The sequence below is a fragment of the Triturus cristatus genome, chromosome 5_2 (assembly GCF_964204655.1).
Source record: "Triturus cristatus chromosome 5_2, aTriCri1.1, whole genome shotgun sequence".
NCBI classification, from domain to species: Eukaryota; Metazoa; Chordata; class Amphibia; order Caudata; family Salamandridae; genus Triturus; species Triturus cristatus.
Genome location: NC_140588.1, coordinates 412498628 through 412517191, shown reverse-complemented (window position 1 = coordinate 412517191; position 18564 = coordinate 412498628). Strand labels below are relative to the sequence as shown.

Here is an 18564-nt window from a genome sequence, read left to right as displayed (position 1 = left end):
TGATTGGTTATAGCAGCAGATTTCTTGTTTTTTTGGTGGGTGTGTTTTTACTGTGCGGTTGGTATGGCACATGCACCATAATCAAAGAGTTTGAAAAACAATGCCACACAGGAGTTAATAATATAAATTCTGCACCCGCTGGGCTTCTATTTTTTGCAAACTATATTCAGGGGCATTTTTTTAAACAATATTTTTACTAATGATATTCTGACATGCATAAGTATTATTTGTGTTGAGCAGGAAAAGAAACATGTTTTTTACAGATCATCATTTGCCCCTGGCAACGCCCGTGCTTATTGTCAGCAGAGATACTGTGTGCTTAATAGGGTTGCGGCTGCTCCTCACAAGCAGCACCCCGGCAAATGAAGGCACTGTGGGCAGGACATGACTCAAGACTCTTATGTTCACAGTCTTGGGGGACATTATGATTATCTTTTAATTTTAAAAACCTTGACAAATATTGGGATGGGGGAAATTGTTGATATGACCCAAAATCTCAAAACAACTGAAATTTGACATTTGTGGTTTCAGTGTAAACCTAACACCCCATGATCATAACACTACACACTGCATCACAGATAATGACATTGATGATGGCTCATGTGACCTCACATACGGTGTCACTGCCTAAGGCAGTCTGTGTGTGTATTCTTGCTGTTTTTGTTTTGCTCATAGGGCCAAAGACCTGGCCCTTTGCATTCAGTATACAGGAGATGGTCTTTGCCCTTGTACGTCGTAGACTTAGAGCTTGTTTGTGCTACATACTGATGTGTTGTGTGCCGTTGAATGCAGTACTTCATACACAGCTTGGCCAAGGGCCAGGCCCTGTGTGCACTCTTTTTCTGAAAAACAGACACTGCTTTATTACAATCAGAACAACACCAAAGGACATTCTCTGTGTTCCCAGTGCCCTGTATGAATCAATCAGTATTTCGTTATGAGAATTACTTTTATAATTGATGCAGTTAAGTAATGCAGGAATGTCGTTTTTAAAGTTACGTAAGTCTCAGATATCGTTGGATGCCACTGGTGCTGTATCATCTGTCTGGTCCTCATAGCACTCTACAAAACTGTGCTCTGCAAATTACTTAATGTAAGTAATTCATATATATATTACAATGCGTTCCTCTGACTTCCTGGGCGGGTCCTGAGTTTAAGAACAAGTCTTGCAGGATAACAGTGTGCGGTTTAACTTTGGCAGCCGTATTGGAAGTGTAATTAATGTATCCTTCCATTATTGTATAGGGGCGTTTTTAGAGCTATCTTAATTTTATTTTACTTCCATATCTTTCATAATACTTTTTCTGTCGTCCTATCTTTAGAGTATTATTTCTTTTGTATGTTTCTCCTGCAACATGGCTAAATGAAATTGGTGAGCCATTGTTACCTTGTAAGGAATGGATACAATTATTTGAGTCTTACTTATTAGCTATAGGAGGACAATAATCCTCACCATTTAGAAAACAACATATTATGTTTCATAACTCGGGAACACAGGGGAGGAAAATGTATGAAAGCCTTAATTACCCCAATAGTGATAGTGCTGAGGAGGTTTCAGACCCACTAGATTTGTATAAATCAACAGTTATGAAACTGGTAGTGCATTTTGGCCAGAAAATAAATGTTGTCCTTGAGCGCCTCACATTTTTTGGTAGGGTGCATCAACAAAAGTCATGAGCTATATTGTTGTACTACGTGATCATTCAAATACATGTGAATTTGGTGTTCTTTGTGTTTCATTGATTCGTGACCAGTTAGTAAGATGTACCAACAATACACGTATACAGGAAAAATTACTGGCACATAACCCAGATTTTAAAGAAGCTTTAGAACTGGCAAAAAGTATATAGAGCATACTGCTGAATTCATTAAGGTGGTGAAATTACCCAGTACCAATGAGGAAGTGAATTAAGTACTCAGTATGAGGGATACAAATGATGACACGATATTGGAAGTGAATCAGAAAAACTATAATGAAAAAGGCAAACAGAGATTTATCCGGGAAACTGGAAGAACAAGTTGTTACAGATGTGGTAATTCTAACCATCTAGCAAATAGTTCGAACTGTCCTGTTCGTCATTGTATATGGAGAAAATATAATAAAAGAGGCCATTATGCCAAAGTTTGTAAAAATATGGAAAACAAACGTGTACATGCTGTAGGAAATGATGATAATGTTAGAGAGAAATGTGTGCTACAAACAGATACTTTGGAAAGCAATAACCAAAATACTTACCCTACATGTAAAATTGCATTGGATGGGGAAGAAGTAACTGTGTATGCAGATTCATGTTCTCTGTATACCTTTATAGAAAAAAATATATTTGTGGAGAAGTTTTCTGAAAATGGTTTTGATCTCAATGGCGCTGATATAAATCCTAGTGGTTACTATAGGGATCATATTCCGTTGGTAGGAATGGCTGCTATGAGAATTGAATTTAAGGTTCGCTCCACTATTGGACAAGTTTATATAACTACACAGGGATCCAACTTATTTGGTTGGAAGCATCAAAGAGAACTAAGCATAAAGTTGGACCCTAATAACCCGGAGCATGTCCTTCTTTGCGAAAAATCATACACACAGATCATTCTTGGGACTGGTTGAGTACATGTCCAAGTTCATAAAGAATTTTGCTAATAAAGTTGCTCCTTTACAAGAATTGTTGTTCACTTCATATGGAATATACAGTTGCAAGACCCTTTGATAAAATCAAACAAGAAATTATCTCCAGTCCCACCCGTTAAGCGGAAAACAATTCTAACTACTGATGCCAGCACTTAAGGGTTGGGTGCCATTCTCAGCCAGGTTGTGGATAATCAAGAACAAGTAATAGCTTTTGCATCATGAACACTCAAAGGTGCAGAGGAAAACTATTCTACTGTAGAGAGAGAAGCTCTTGCCTGCTTCGGGCCATCCAACATTTTAAATATTTTCTGTGGGGATTACCATTTTCTCTATGCACTGACCACAAGCCACTGATTCATATTCTCACAACCAAAAGGATAGATAGTACAACCCCTTGCATATCCTAGTGGGTTTTAGGCCATGCGGGTTTAATTTCAGGTTAGAAAACATTTCTGGATCTAACAATACGGCAGCCAACTGCTTATCAAGGATGGCAATAGAAGAATTTGAATCTAAAGTTGAGAGTCATGAGAGTACTGTGTTACAGATTGCCTTGGCAAGTATTAATAAGGAGGAATGGGAATCGGGAATGGACGAAGATGACACTTTGTCCTTGCTAAAGGAGAAAATAGTTAATGGCTGGCATGATCGACAGAGTGACTTGCCAGTTAATCTTCAAGGTTACTGGGAAATCAGACAGTAACTCAGTATTGAAGGGAAATTAATTAAAAGAATAAACAAATGAATTCCCCCCAGGAGGTTATGGGACAGAATAGCAGAATTGGCTCATGAAGGTCACCCTGGAAGGAGTCATACTAAAGGTAAAGCTAGTGCTCATTACTAGTTCCCGGGCATGGACACGCTATTCGAGAACATGGTAAAGAACTGCACTACATGTGCACAAAGTGACGAATCAAAAACGTAAGATGTACTCCCATGTCCCCGGTAGAAGTACCGAGCAAACCAAGGGACAAGCTAGCTGTTGACATTATGGGACCCCTAAAGTACGCAGAATGGCAAGGACATTATAGTACGTATTGATTACCACTCACACTGGATAGTGACCAAAGTGGTACATTCAATTACCACAAGGGTGAAGTTGGAATTCCTCACTGATGTTTGTTTACTCTGAAGGTTTTCCCAATACCGTTATATTGGACAACGGTATACAATTTGCTTCAGAAGAAATTAATTTGTTCCTAAAAAACTTTGCAGTTACACATCAACCTACAGCTCTTTACTGTCCCAGGGCCAATGGCTTGGTTGAAAGAGCTGGGGTGGCAGAGTGGGCTAAAGAACGGTGATGGATCAAACCCAGATCTGTTGACTGGGTGTGAGTGTTTGATTAGTTCTGATGCTCCGTCCATCACCACCCTCTTTTGTACCGCTTTGTTCACCATAAGTTGGCAGGGTATGCTCAGACGTGAGTCCCTTGCTCACTTTGCAACTGGATTCAAGCAAGCCTGGCTGAAGACGGCTGAAATGCCAGAAACCGGTCCTAGGAAGCTTGTTTCCGGTCCAGGGAAGGCATGGCTTGGCAGTTCGGGCTGGACTGTTCCCATGAGGCACAGGGTCAGACTGATTTGCATATGGCCATGTCTGAACTGGGGTGGCAGAGTGGGCTAAAGAACGGTGATGGATCAAACCCAGATCTGTTGACTGGGTGTGAGTGTTTGATTGGTTCTGATGCTCTGTCCATCACCACCCCCTTTTGTACCACTTGGTTGAAAGAGCTATCAGAATGATTAAAGAGAATCTCCAACTAGCGACAATCTCAGGCATTCTGTTAGAGAAATTCTTACGGGAGATGCTTTGGTCTTATCAAACCACACCCAATGCAGTCACAGGTATTTCCCCTTTAACCTCTCTTAAATGAAGAGTACCTGGATCCAAACTCATGCCCGATTGGTTAGGAGGGGGACAACCTGTATGGCTCCGCAGAGAGGAGGTGGGAGATTGCATAAAACGTAATCAAAGGAAATACAGTGCACAGTACAACAAGCTGCAAAGGGTTGGGAGTTGATTCTGGGAAATAGGGGACAAAGTGGTGGTGAAACTCCCAGAATCCCGTAGAGCTAAGGACAGTGTATATTCAGAACCCAAATCTATCGTGATGGTACAGAAAAATGTAGTAGTTCTAGATGATGGAAGAACTTAGAGCATGGATAGACTAACACGTTTCCCACACACTTTACAAGAGGAATAATTTGAAGGTATGAGATGTGGTACAAATGATTCTACTGTGAAAAAAAAACAGACCAGAAAGGCACAGAAGGAAACCAATATGGTCGGGAGAGTTTACTATGGTTTAATCCTTACTTTTGCTCAATTGTTTATTTGCATCACCGCTGTTCTTCCTTGTGCGTGTGAAATGTGTTGTAATGTAACTTATTTTCTTCCTGAATTATTAGACCAGTATTATCATTTGTAAATACTTTCTTCCATTTATCCTCTGTTGGTATTTCCCTCCATTCCTTCCCCTGGTTCACTGTTTCCTCACCCTCCATTCCATTCTCATTGGAATTTCCGGGTGCTTACCTTAGAATGTTGGTGATTAAAATAATTTGCTGTGAGGTGACTTGGAGGTGTCAGTTGGATAATAAACGTCTCTTCCACCTCCACCTGGCTTGAAGAGTATTATTACAACCCCTCTCTCCAGAAATCAAAATTGTGACCATTAAAAGTCGTGAAAATACTCAAACATTTATGAATCCAATGATAGGGTGCCCTCTCTATGATGTAGAAGTGGGAGTCTCTAAAATGCTCCACGATACTAAAAATGCAAAAACACTTACAGCACAAACCGCATGAGGCGAAGAAAATATCAGTCATAGTGTGTTATCTTCCCCCTCGGGATCAAACATAACAAAAAAGGGCAGAGCGACTCCCAATGAATTTAATAATACTGATATTAATGCTGATAATTACCATGGGAAAATTAAAGAACAATATATTGAAGATGAGTATAGCCTCAGAATAATGGAGCCAGTTAATTTACAAGAGTACTGCAGTTACTGATTTTAATAATGTAACCAGACAAAGAGCAGCTATTGGAAAGGTTTACTAAGGAACATGGAACCGATGAAATATCAGACATAAGCCCTCGCCATGCAAAACATGGGAGACCCCACTAAAGACAAAACAACCAATCACAGACCACCAGCCCATGGTCAAGATCATGACGAAAACTGTCTGGTACTGTGGAAGGCAATGAGTAAAGCGCCCTTATAAGCATTGGCCAAGCCACCATAATGCATGCGGGCAAATTAGAGGTACAAATAAACATCCTGCAATCATTGGCTGCACGTCAGGAACATTGATACCCAGTTAGACAACCTAAATGCCCTAATCATCAATGGTCAGCAGTCTATGGACAAAGTCATGGATCCATGGTATTGTTCCCACTTATTAGGGAAGATATCTGCTCTTCAGGGAATCATGTCTGAACTGATCAGAATGCAAAGCAATAACCAATTCCAAACCCAAATCAAGCCCAACAGAGAATGTTGAAAAGCAGGATAGTCACAGGGGGGTGGCGCCCAGGTCAAATAGCGAATGCACGACTCATGTTGGCTCGGACTGCCCGGGTGAAGTCTTAAACATTCAAAATGCATTTAAAAAAGAGAGTGATATAAATCCATTTGTTAAGGGCTTATCAAACCAGTACAGAGGTTGTATCCAGTAATCTATCTAGGAAACACAAATTTCACCTCCAGAAACGAAACAAAAAAACGAAATTGCCACACAAAAGCTGCACTGAAAATGTATGAAGAGGTTGTGTCTGTGAGAAAGACGGCAATAGATAGTCAACCACAAGATAATACACGACATCGACCTTAATAAATATCAGACCTTACAAGAAGGGCATGAAATTGTTGTCTCTAATGGGACTAATAAACATTTGGAGTGGCATATTCTCAGACTGAGGAATTGGAAGCAAACATAGGGGATGGCATCCCTGTTCCTGGAAGCATTTCTATAGGCTTAGAATCAGCAAAAGTCACAAATGAGTGCCAAATTGCGAACCAGCCTGCAAACAAGGAAACGCAAGTAGAAAATCAATTGACACGCTGCTATACAGATACAGTCCAAGAATTGTGCTTGCCACCTGTTTCCAGTAATAATGATAAGATTCAATTAATGGCCTCCAATCTCCCTCCAGTAAAGGTAAGACAGTGCATAAATCATTTTATGACCAGGATGGGAATGTATGGGCGGATGGAGGGTATACCGCCCCTACATCAGCAAGCGACAGTACTGCCCTAAGGGCATAAGCATTGTTGTAGGAGACCAGGGTGACCGGGTGGAAGTGTACAACCCTGTGAAGATCAACCAGTTACCCCCCATTGAACGATTTTCAGGAAGGTCAGAACAATGGCGCAAGGTTAATCCTCAACCCGGGATATATCTCCCAGGGAGAGAAGACATCCTAAATAGAAGTAATATTTTAAAACTCTTATCTGCTCTCCCAGGTATTGGTGGGATTGAGTCCAAAGACCTTGAATATATTGCCTTTACTCCTGGCACATAAGATCATCCAAAAAAAGCAACCAAAGTGCAGTTCCATCATGCAGAGATTGCACGGTGCATTGAGGGGGTGTCAAAAGTACTGGCTCAATGGGGGATCGCAATCAGTAAGCCGTCTATCACAAAATACCTTAAATTCTTGCCAAGACAGGTCATAGGTCATAGTACGCAGATGACGCAATCAGGTTTGATCATATAGCTGTCGGCTTGCAAAGATTTCTGGATGCTCTGTCCCTTTATTGCAGTGTCAGTAAAATCTCCATTAATGCTTCCAAAACAAAAATAATGTTTTTTGGAAAGAAGATAATCAAGAAAGCTAAATTCCGACTGGATCATGTAAAACTAGATTAGGTATCAAACTTGAAGTATCCGGGCATCTGTTTTAACCAGCTTGGCTCGCATCAAGCACAGCTCCAGGCACTGAAAGGAATGTCTACAACCATGATTATTAGCTTTCAAAAACTCTTAAAACAAATGAGAGGCCCGATCTCTCTGCAATTTGTCATGTTATTGATGCCAAATTTATTCCAACATTATCATATGGCTTGCTAATATTTTAGGAGCTTCTAGGAACCTGGCTGAGTAAGGCTCGATGTCGTTGCTACAGATGCTTATTCCAGCTGCCTGATGCTACCTCGTCATCTCAAATTGGTCTTGAATTCAAACTAAGTAAGCAAGTGATCATGGGGAAAGCAAGGATCTTAAGTGATAATGTTAAGCTTAAGGCTGCCCTAACTGGATCACTGAGGGAGCTAATGTGGTCAGTATGCAGGATAGTAAGCTCGCACCCCGTTCATATATAAAGAGAACAGGGTGGGAGCCAAAACACAGCCCTGGCGTACCCCTCTATTTACAGGGATCTTGTTTGTTTTTTGTCCCTGGGACCCCCACCTCACTTGGGCATAATTGCCCTCATGTAGGCGAGTCAAGATGTTCAATATTAGTGGTGGCATCCCCATTTGTTCTAATAGATGCCATAGCCGATCACGAGGGACTAGGTCAAAGGCGGTCTTTAAATCGATAAATGCCAAATAAAGGCTACCTTTGCCAATCAGGACCACCTTCCATTAAATTAAAAACAACCTAAATACTTGGTCCATCGTCCCTGTACAAGCCCTAAAACCTGCTTGGTATTGGGAAAGGATGTTTTCTTCATCTATCCATCGAAGGATTCTCTGCAATACTACCCTGCCAACTACTTTCTGCATCGCATCAATCAAACTGATTGGTCGGTAGTTGGCAGGGTCATCCCTACAGTCATGGGCCATATATGCTCGAATGTATGTCAGAGTGGCCAGACACAGTCGCACCACCAGTCCGCGGGACCACCGTCTAACCCCAGTCCCCGCACTCAGTCTCGGCGAATCCCCAATGGCTCTCAGGGGTGGTTGCCGAGGCTGCTCTGACATAAAACCTGCAAATGTGGGGCCATGGGGGGGAGGGACGGGCAACAGGGCCACTCCGCACCGGGCCCACGCCCCCCCTGCTGCCCCCTCAAACACAAACTCTAACCCCACGTGGGCACCGAAAGCGAAAGCCTTGCAGCTGGGGGACCGAGCTTCACTTGGAAGCGGGCGGAACTGCAAACACCCTGCACAAAGTCGGAACGACCCCAATATGGAGGCAGTGCCACACAGGAAGCCACCAGCAGCTCAGCCCCACTGCCACCAATTGGATGGGAAGAGGCTGCCTCCCAGTCCCCAAAACCGGAAAAGGACATGGACGGAGTGCCCCATCAGACCTAAACCCCCTGCGCTCCAACTCGCCCCTGACCCAAACGGGTAACCAACCCCTCTGCCCTAGCCCAGCCGGGACCAGCATACATGCCAGCGCCCGGTCCGAGCCGCACCGTACAAAGCTGCGCACCTAGGCGAGGAGACCACGTGGGAGAGACGGCCTAGTGAAGCGCTCTGGAGACCCCCCCGCCGCCCCAGTGACGCTCAACAGCCCATCGAGGATCCGTTCCCGACCCCGCAGGCAGCGCACACAGCGCGGCTGCATCGGCGACAAATACCAGTAAAAGCGAAAGCTTGGAAGGCTGACTGAGATTTGAACCTGCATCCCTGGGTCAACAACTAACGCGCACCCAGGACGTCGAACTCAATGCCGTTCGCCGACTCTCGCAGACACACCGCACAACCAGGGAGCCCAATTACGTTACATGCCCGCCTCAAAAGACCCGGAGGCAGAAGCCCTCGATCGCAAACAAAAAAGGGGGGGGGGGGAGGCACAAGACTATGAAACAAATCGCCCCAACGGGCCTCGGACTATCCCCTCGCACACCAGCAAAGCGGGCAACGGCTCACTGAAACAGCCAAAAACAACTACGCATCCGTTCACCTTTTCGACAGAAATCCTGACCTGCCTCTGCTCATCCTCCGCTGAGACGGTGGCCATACTGCGTGACGGGAAACCAGCACTACGCTTGACCAAACGGCGTCGACGGCGTGTCCAATGCGGCGAGCGTGGCAAAGAGGGCGACCTCATGGTTCGGAGGGCTATATAGCCTCCCCTCGGGCCAAGATGCCCCCCGGAAGTGACGCCCCTTGCGTCCCGCCCAGGGAGGAAGAGGGGGGGACTCACCAGAGTCCCAGCCCCCAAGGGGGGTGGGGAGGGGACTCTGGTGCCCAGCCGACACTAGCGCGCCGACCGCTCTATTGGCCCCCTGTGGGTGCCGCGATCAGCGGCATTCCCGATGGCCCCCAGCGCCTTGACGCCTTCTGGTAACTGTTCGCGCTTTAGAAATACTGGATTTACATTTAAATGATGCCTCGGCCTCACACTGTAAAAGAGAACTGAATACATCCCTTGTTAGGTGTGTATAGCTCATCCAGTCCTGAGTTTTTTCTTGTATTCTAGGATTTGTAGTCCTAGATTTAACATGGGGAACGCTACCTCTAGTACCAGAATGCGGAGAAGAAACGGCGTGAGCAGTAGCGGCTCGTGGAGGGAGTTCGGTGGGCAGTGAGGCGGGGCGGGGAAATGTAAACACCGGAATATGGATGAACGGAGGTAAGTACACATTTAAATTAATAAAAACGAATTTCGTTGCGCGTGCTGCATCGCAAAATGCGATGCAGCACGCTCAAAGGAATTCGTTTTATTAATTTAAATGTGTACTTACCTCCGTTCATCCATATTCCGGTGTTTACAGTTCCCCACCCTGCCCCTCCCCCGCCCCGCCTCACTGCTCCACCGAACTCCCTCCACGAGCCGCTACTGGGCGTGAGCCACCTACACTTGGCACAAGACAATTTAGGATATCACCATTAAAGACCAAGAGTCGAGAGACTAAAATGGAGTGAGACTGTACGGTGAAATGTGAGACTACGACTGGTCTGTGTGGCTGTGACTAAACGAGCCGGGCTTATCCTAATGGTGGAAAGTTAAAATTCCAATCATCGGAGCCTTGCACTGCAACCCTTGCTCCTGTATAAGCACCCTGTTGGTTTATAGCTGGGTTTTCGGTACATAAATGAGGTGAGGAGCCTGCCAAGCTGATGGAGGCAGTGACCTGCAGGGCAGTTTAGGAGGACTCTGACCCAGGGAGACAGTGGCCAGTGACCTGCAGGGGGAGCCAGGAGCCACCTTCCAGGGATCAGGGCAGTGCTCTCGTTACAGCATGTGTGATCTTCAGCGTAGAGAGCCGGCCTTGTGTCCAGAGCGCGCAAAGCTGCACTGATACCGAGTTCATGATCATTGCCAGTGAGAGAGCGTGGCCAGTTGTCACTTGAACTTTGACGAGACTAGTGCCTTTTACTAGGAGGTGTCCTTTTTCTGGTTTGATGGTAATAATTTGCAGAGGATTATAAGATTATAGACTGCGGCTGCTACTTGTGATTAACTCTGACTGTAGCCAGGAGAGGCTAAGGAGGACCAACAGAGCAAAACCAAATGAGATGTAGAAAAATAAATGTAGCTGGACAACGCAAAGGGTGAAAAAGGAACAAATGTTAAGAAACAGAGGAAAAATAAATGATAAAATAAAGGGAATACAGCAGATCACTATTTGGGAGTCGCAGAACAAAGTGTGAAATTACCGTCTATGTTTCTGTTTTACTAATCTTTGTGTTAAGTTGTATAGAAATGTGTTTTCTACTTGCCTCTCTGCTGCAAGGGCATTCGCAGTCTCGCGCACTAGAACACTAGAACCGGTTTGCTGCGGGCCTCCATGTCTTTTCCAGGCTGCTGTGGAGACACAGCCTCTGGCCTGATGATGCCTCTGGCCTGCAGCACTCACAACAAAGACTGATGTTGGTCTGATGTTTCTGCATCAGATCAACTGAGAGTGTGATCAAGGAAGGCAAAAGGCTGAGCCTCTCCTAAGGGCCCCTCCACCTTACACAATAGAATCAGCATTTCAACAAGACCCCTACTATTTAACAAACAACAGTGCTTCGGGAACTCTAAGCAGTATCCCTTTGCTAACAAACCCTTCCTTGAAATTCTTAAGGGAACCCAGTCCAGTAACCAATAGTAATGGACTAACCACTACCCGTGGGCTTCGGAGCAGCGTGCCTCCCGGCATAATACGCTTCAATGCTTCGTTAGGTATAGTACTCCCTATATAAATGCAATTACAATTCGAATTACAGTTATGCTTATTGAATAAAGTGAGAGAATTCTTTCATTCATACTCTATACTCCTGCTAGGTACCTCCCCCCTTTTGTGTGGCAAAACCCAGCTGACCACACATTTTGGAAACATTGCCACACCACGTACTCTGAGTATCCGCCCACACTGGCACAGGGTATAGGACATCTAACGTGTTCCTGTGCACAGCAAAATAAATGACCACAGGCTTCTTCCACATACCTCCTTTCCGAGTAGGTTGCAGACAGATCCCAGTAATAAAAGAAGGCAATTCCTACCATAGCTGTTTAGGACAAATGTCAGTGTGCACCCTTTCCGAGGGTAAACAACGTTTACCACAAATCTTTTTCCCCGCAGGGAATCACAACGCAGTTGTTACAACGACCGCGTTGTGATTCCGCATACCATTACTCCGCAAGTCGGAACAACGACTTGCGGAGGTGGGGTGAGGGGAGGTGTTGGATTTAAAATCCAACACCTTCCCTATTGTCCGCACAGACTGGAGTTTGAATAGTAAATTATACTATTCCAACATCCAGCGCCCCCCTCCGCAAGTCGTTGTTCTGACTTGCGGAGTAATGGTATGCAGAATCACAAAGCGGTCGTTATAACGACCTCGTTGTGATTCCCTGCGGGGAAAAAGACTGCGGGATAAAAACGTACATTCCTTTCCAAGATTGGCCAAGAACTGATGATTCCAGAAAGCCTCTTCTTTGAGGGCATATGACCACCATCGGGCCTCCTTATGAAAATGGTTTCTAGGTAAGGCCATGTCTCCATTCTTGGCTGAGTCACCTCCATTTTATTCCTAAATCGAGTTGATATGGGGTCATCAGTGACGACACTGCAAAGGCGGTAGATTGTGGTATGGACCTCTAGAGATTCCTTGGACGAAGGAGGGTGATAGGGTTTTCCTTCCGTCAAGACATTGGCCACTAGATTGTTACGTGGATTGTTCTTGTTGAGACCCCCAGAATGGACATGAGCATCATTTTAGGGTCTTCCACTAGTCTTATCAGCATTACAGAATCCTCCATTTGAACACCTGGAATTGGATCCTGTTTGTATTTTGTCCATGAAAGTCTAATTTAGTAGCCATTACCACTGCAAGGCAGCTTGAATAATCAGGGCTAATAGTGTAGACATCCCCATTTACAAATGTTTGTGTATCATATGGTTTTGAGGTTTATGCCCCAGTTTCCTTCTAAAAGTCAAATGAGCGTCTCACTGGGAGGAAGATCTTATCGTATGCTCTTTTTTTACTGAACCCAGCATCTGGTTCAGGTATATAATCCCACTTGTTTGGCGTGGTGCAGGGTGTGTGGGTTTACCTGGGCAGGGCAGCAAAATTGCATGTCACATAGGTGTGCAGCTCTGTCCAGTTTATCTCTCACTGCAAGACGGATGTGATAGAGGAGGCCCAGGTGGCTTTCAGTACATGTGTCCCAGAAGCTGGTAATCAGGTTATATTTTTGCAAAATGTTCCTGGTAATACAGTAAATCAAATGGTACAGTGTTGCATTGTTGAATTTGACAGTAACTTATTGCTTCTTGATACCTTTGTGGGCTTTTTTGTTTCTTTTGCTTGACTCACCTGTTTCTAAACCTGCCTGCGGGCAGCATCGCCCCACTGTGCCTGAGCAAGCAGCGGTCACATATCACCCACAACTGACCACCACCTCCTCTTCTTCCAGTTTGGCTGCTTCGTCCCACCGCAGCGCCCCACTCCAGACCAGCTATACAATCTATGCCGCACTCTTGAAGGGAGGATATGTTTTGCAAGCTGGTAATTTTTGTTTCGCCAGCTCAGCATATTTTTTAGATTGTTTCAAAATTTACAGGTGGGCTTCAGAAGCACTGTTCGTGGAGGGGTTATGGTGACCCACATCCAGTGCTTAATTTGAGGCGGTGGTTTCCGGTGCTCGGCACCGGCACTTAATTGTCGACCCCGGCGTTTGTGACAGTCTGCCATAAAGCGGCGCTGTCTGGCTAATTTAGAGATGACCACAACAACAGTGAATTACTAAATCACTATGCATTAAAAACGACTAATACCTGCCGCCCGGGCCATTCTTATAGCTTTGGGGGCCCGGAATAGTATGAATTGTCACACTTGTACGAGTGTGATTGTTAGTAGTTGGGTTTTTACTCTCATTGGCAGCGATTGCAGGGGAAATGGGTGGTGCAAGCTACAGTGGCCTCCTGGCGAGAGCCCTGGCACTCATCTTTTTTACAAATTAAGCACTGCCCACATCTGATGGCCATCCCCATGCCACTGAATAGGCCACCTTTGTGTTGTGCTGTGCCCTCCCGCACACCTATGATAAAAACTCAAGGAATATACGAGTGGTAGCCGTGCAGCTTTGTGAACTACTTAGAATGTACTGGCTGAGAGGCCAATTGGTAAGTGGGCGATGGAATGGGCCAGAAATTCTGTCACCTTTCTAAATGTTGGCTTTGTTTTATCCCTTAATACCTCAAACACTGTATTTTAAATTAATTGTAATAATGACTATGGCAAAATTAAGGTCATGGAAGAAAACTGGAATCAGTGAGATACGCAAAATGTTAAAATTGGACACTTCTGTAATTCCTGCAACTGAGCAAGAAGCAAATTATTTAAAAATATATGTAATCTCCATTGAATGCAGTTGTGGTAAATGGAAGGCAAATGAATGTGGCTGATGGGATGACTACTTTAGTAACAAGTGCGACTAAGATGTGTGGGCCTACAGAGATTGGAAACTCAATCGCAAATGTTGGAAAATTGTATGATTGTTGAAATATTTCTTACTATAAACACCCCTGTACGAATAGAGGGAGTGTCACAAATGTTTCTGTAGAGTAGGAGTGTTAAGTCCCTTATTTGGTTGTCTTAAATAAAAAGAATTACATTTACCTTATATATAATATAATACAATTATGTCGTTTTTAAAATGTTTTTCTACAGTCATAAATCTCTGAAGTGATCGAGAATTTTACTCGTTGTGACATATTATTAGGTCGCAAGAGTAAAGAACTAAGTTTACCTCTGCCATTTCCACCAAACTATAATAAATCAGGACTGGGTTTATCAACAGGTGGTAGAGAATATGTCTGTTATCCTGAGTACAGAGTTCTTCAAACACATCTTTCTTTGCTGGTTACTTTAGTTGTCATAAAGGATGGACACACAGGGCCTAATTCGCACACTGCACTTCGGAGTACATTTTGTTGTTGCACAATAGTACTACAAAACTTACTACAAAATGCTAGTCACAATTTGCACTTTTATAGTAAGTTACACTTTTGAACAGGTTTACTACCTTTTCGTCTTCTCAAACTCCAATTTTGCTGTACTTACACGTTTGGTAGTAAGCCCCTACCTCCATTATTTTCTACTGAGGGTGTTGCAGTACTAGTGGTTGGCCGTGAGTAGTGTTGGATTGACTACAAAAATGTAGGTTACTACAAAAGTGTAAGTTACTACAAAATGCAGTTTGTGAATACCGAAAAGTGGTAAACTGACTCACACCTGTAAATGACCTTTCTGAACCCGGCCCTCGGTGTAGGCCTCTCTTCTCTCCAATGCTATCTGCGCACAACTCAAATTTCCATTCACTGCAGGCCTCGGTATCTGCAATACTGTCTCCAGGTAACTAAACGTTGCCTTGAGTGGTCAGGCCTTGCTTCTCTCCAATATTGTCTCCGAACATCTAAACTTTTCTTTAGCTGGGTGGTCCTCACTTCTTTCCAATACTATCTTCAGACATCTGAATTTTCTCTCTAATTGTTAGGCCTCTCTTCTCTAATATATTATCTGCAGACAACTACATTTCCCTTCACCGGGTACGCTTCAGTTCTCTTCAATACAATCTCCAGACATAATTGCACAGTGTTTTTTCAGGATAACAGCGTGAAACAGCGCACAGGCTGTTTGTTATCTTGATGCTGAGTGGGGCACTGTTAGCTCAGCTCTCAAGCCAAGTCTGTCTAGGTGAGAAAATATTTATTTTACCATCCCGCACCTGTGGTTTTCACAAGAAAGCCTTCTATGCCGATGAATCGCCCCTGTCTGACAGACCCGTCCTCGTCACGAGAGTGTGCTTGCTGAGAAGAAGGAATACCACGGGAGAGAGAGGGGGGTGTGAGGAATGGAGAGAGCAGTGGCGTAAGGAAAGTTCAAGGGGCCCCCCTGCAATATACACGGAGGGCCCCCGCTCCGGGTTGATTCCGGAGCGCACAGGCTTAAGTACTGTGCCGAGGTGGCCCCCTGCAGCTCGTCTCCCCCCCCCCCCCCCCACCGTGGGGGATGCGGGGGGCTGTGTTCCGCCCCTGGGAGAGAGAGAGAGTGAGGCAGAGAGAAAGAGAAAGAGAGATAGAGAGCTTGGAACAGGAGTTTGAGTGCGGCAAGAGAGAGAGAGCGCTTGGAACAGGAGTTTGAGTGCGGCAAGAGAGAGAGAGGGCTTGGAACAGGAGTTTGAGTGCGGCAAGAGAGAGAGAGAGAGCTTGGAACAGGAGTTTGAGTGCGGCAAGAGAGAGAGAGGGCTTGGAACAGGAGTTTGAGTACGGCAAGAGAGAGAGAGAGCTTGGAACAGGAGTTTGAGTGCGGCAAGAGAGAGAGAGAGAGCTTGGAACAGGAGTTTGAGTGCGGCAAGAGAGAGAGAGGGCTTGGAACAGGAGTTTGAGTGCGGCAAGAGAGAGAGAGAGAGCTTGGAACAGGAGTTTGAGTGCGGCAAGAGAGAGAGAGAGAGAGCTTGGAACAGGAGTTTGAGTGCGGCAAGAGAGAGAGAGAGGGCTTGGAACAGGAGTTTGAGTGCGGCAAGAGAGAGAGAGGGCTTGGAACAGGAGTTTGAGTGCGGCAAGAGAGAGAGAGGGCTTGGAACAGGAGTTTGAGTGCGGCAAGAGAGAGAGAGAGAGCTTGGAACAGGAGTTTGAGTGCGGCAAGAGAGAGAGAGAGGGCTTGGAACAGGAGTTTGAGTGCGGCAAGAGAGAGAGAGGGCTTGGAACAGGAGTTTGAGTGCGGCAAGAGAGAGAGAGAGCTTGGAACAGGAGTTTGAGTGCGGCAAGAGAGAGAGAGGGCTTGGAACAGGAGTTTGAGTGCGGCAAGAGAGAGAGAGAGAGCTTGGAACAGGAGTTTGAGTGCGGCAAGAGAGAGAGAGAGAGCTTGGAACAGGAGTTTGAGTGCGGCAAGAGAGAGAGAGGGCTTGGAACAGGAGTTTGAGTGCGGCAAGAGAGAGAGAGAGAGCTTGGAACAGGAGTTTGAGTGCGGCAAGAGAGAGAGAGAGGGCTTGGAACAGGAGTTTGAGTGCGGCAAGAGAGAGAGAGGGCTTGGAACAGGAGTTTGAGTGCGGCAAGAGAGAGAGAGAGCTTGGAACAGGAGTTTGAGTGCGGCAAGAGAGAGAGAGAGGGGGCTTGGAACAGGAGTTTGAGTGCGGCAAGAGAGAGAGAGAGAGCTTGGAACAGGAGTTTGAGTGCGGCAAGAGAGAGAGAGAGGGCTTGGAACTGGAGTTTGAGTGCGGCAAGAGAGAGAGAGGGCTTGGAACAGGAGTTTGAGTGCGGCAAGAGAGAGAGAGAGAGCTTGGAACAGGAGTTTGAGTGCGGCAAGAGAGAGAGAGAGAGCTTGGAACAGGAGTTTGAGTGCGGCAAGAGAGAGAGAGAGAACTTGGAACAGGAGTTTGAGTGCGGCAAGAGAGAGAGAGAGCTTGGAACAGGAGTTTGAGTGCGGCAAGAGAGAGAGAGGGCTTGGAACAGGAGTTTGAGTGCGGCAAGAGAGAGAGAGAGAGCTTGGAACAGGAGTTTGAGTGCGGCAAGAGAGAGAGAGAGAGCTTGGAACAGGAGTTTGAGTGCGGCAAGAGAGAGAGAGAGCTTGGAACAGGAGTTTGAGTGCGGCAGAGAAATGGCGCAGAGGCAACACCGGGCACGGGGAGTAGATGTTCACTCATGTGCATGTGTTCCGCAAAATGGAGAGCCTGCGAGGGGTTGGTCACGCAAACTTCCCGTGAAGAGGACTTCGTGCTGATCTCTGCAAACGTGCTTGACGATGATTCAAACGAAATAAGCAGATTCATGTTTCCCAGGAGCAAATGTTCCAGCGGCCTGCCCTGCCTTTCTCCAGGACACTGTAAACCCCCAACACGCCCTCATTTAACAACCTGTTCCTATAATATCATTCAGTAGCTGTCGCTGTAAATAGCTGGCGACGTCCTTAGATCATTCCATTATCCAGCTATAAATAAATCTTAATAATGATTAACTTGGGTATGTTTCTCAGCTCACTCACCTCACCCTCACGTGGAGGGCGTCACACACCTTGGAGTCACCTTTCTCCTCCCAAAGAGCCAAATGAATCTCAGACCTTCATCACCCTCCTAAACAAGCAGTGGCAATGGTAATAGGTCCGTCGTTGGCTGCCAAGCCTTTTGGATGTGTCAGTGCTTATTTTGTCATGATTTTTGCAACATTTTATTGTTGTACAAGATGCTGGGCCCTCTTCAATGTAAAAAAACATTGACTAAGAGCAACAATAAGCTCTCATTGACATACTAGTCTTTGACACTGAAGGGAACTACTTTGTGCGCGTAAATGGCAGCATACCCTCGCGCACTGCGAAGTTGTCCAATGGCTGAAGTGGGCTGACCCACTGCCTCACGCTTTAGTGGGTGGAAGAAACTGTGACTGACACAGCAGGCCGAAGAGGGTTGGCTGAAAGGCCTTGTAACTAAGCATAATATACATACAGTTTTAATAACATCAAAAGGTCTTGGCTAACAGCAGACCTAAAAAGGTCCACCTCCGCTAGGGCTGTGCTGTGAACTGCCTGCAGCCTAGCAGAACA

The 18564-nt window shown here is 45.4% G+C and overlaps 1 protein-coding gene across 3 annotated transcripts in view; it reads left to right on the top strand.

Annotated features, from left to right (window-relative positions):
* Positions 1-18564, top strand: part of ACSS2 (acyl-CoA synthetase short chain family member 2) — a 156908-nt gene that overhangs the window by 33073 nt on the left and 105271 nt on the right. The window lies entirely within an intron of this gene.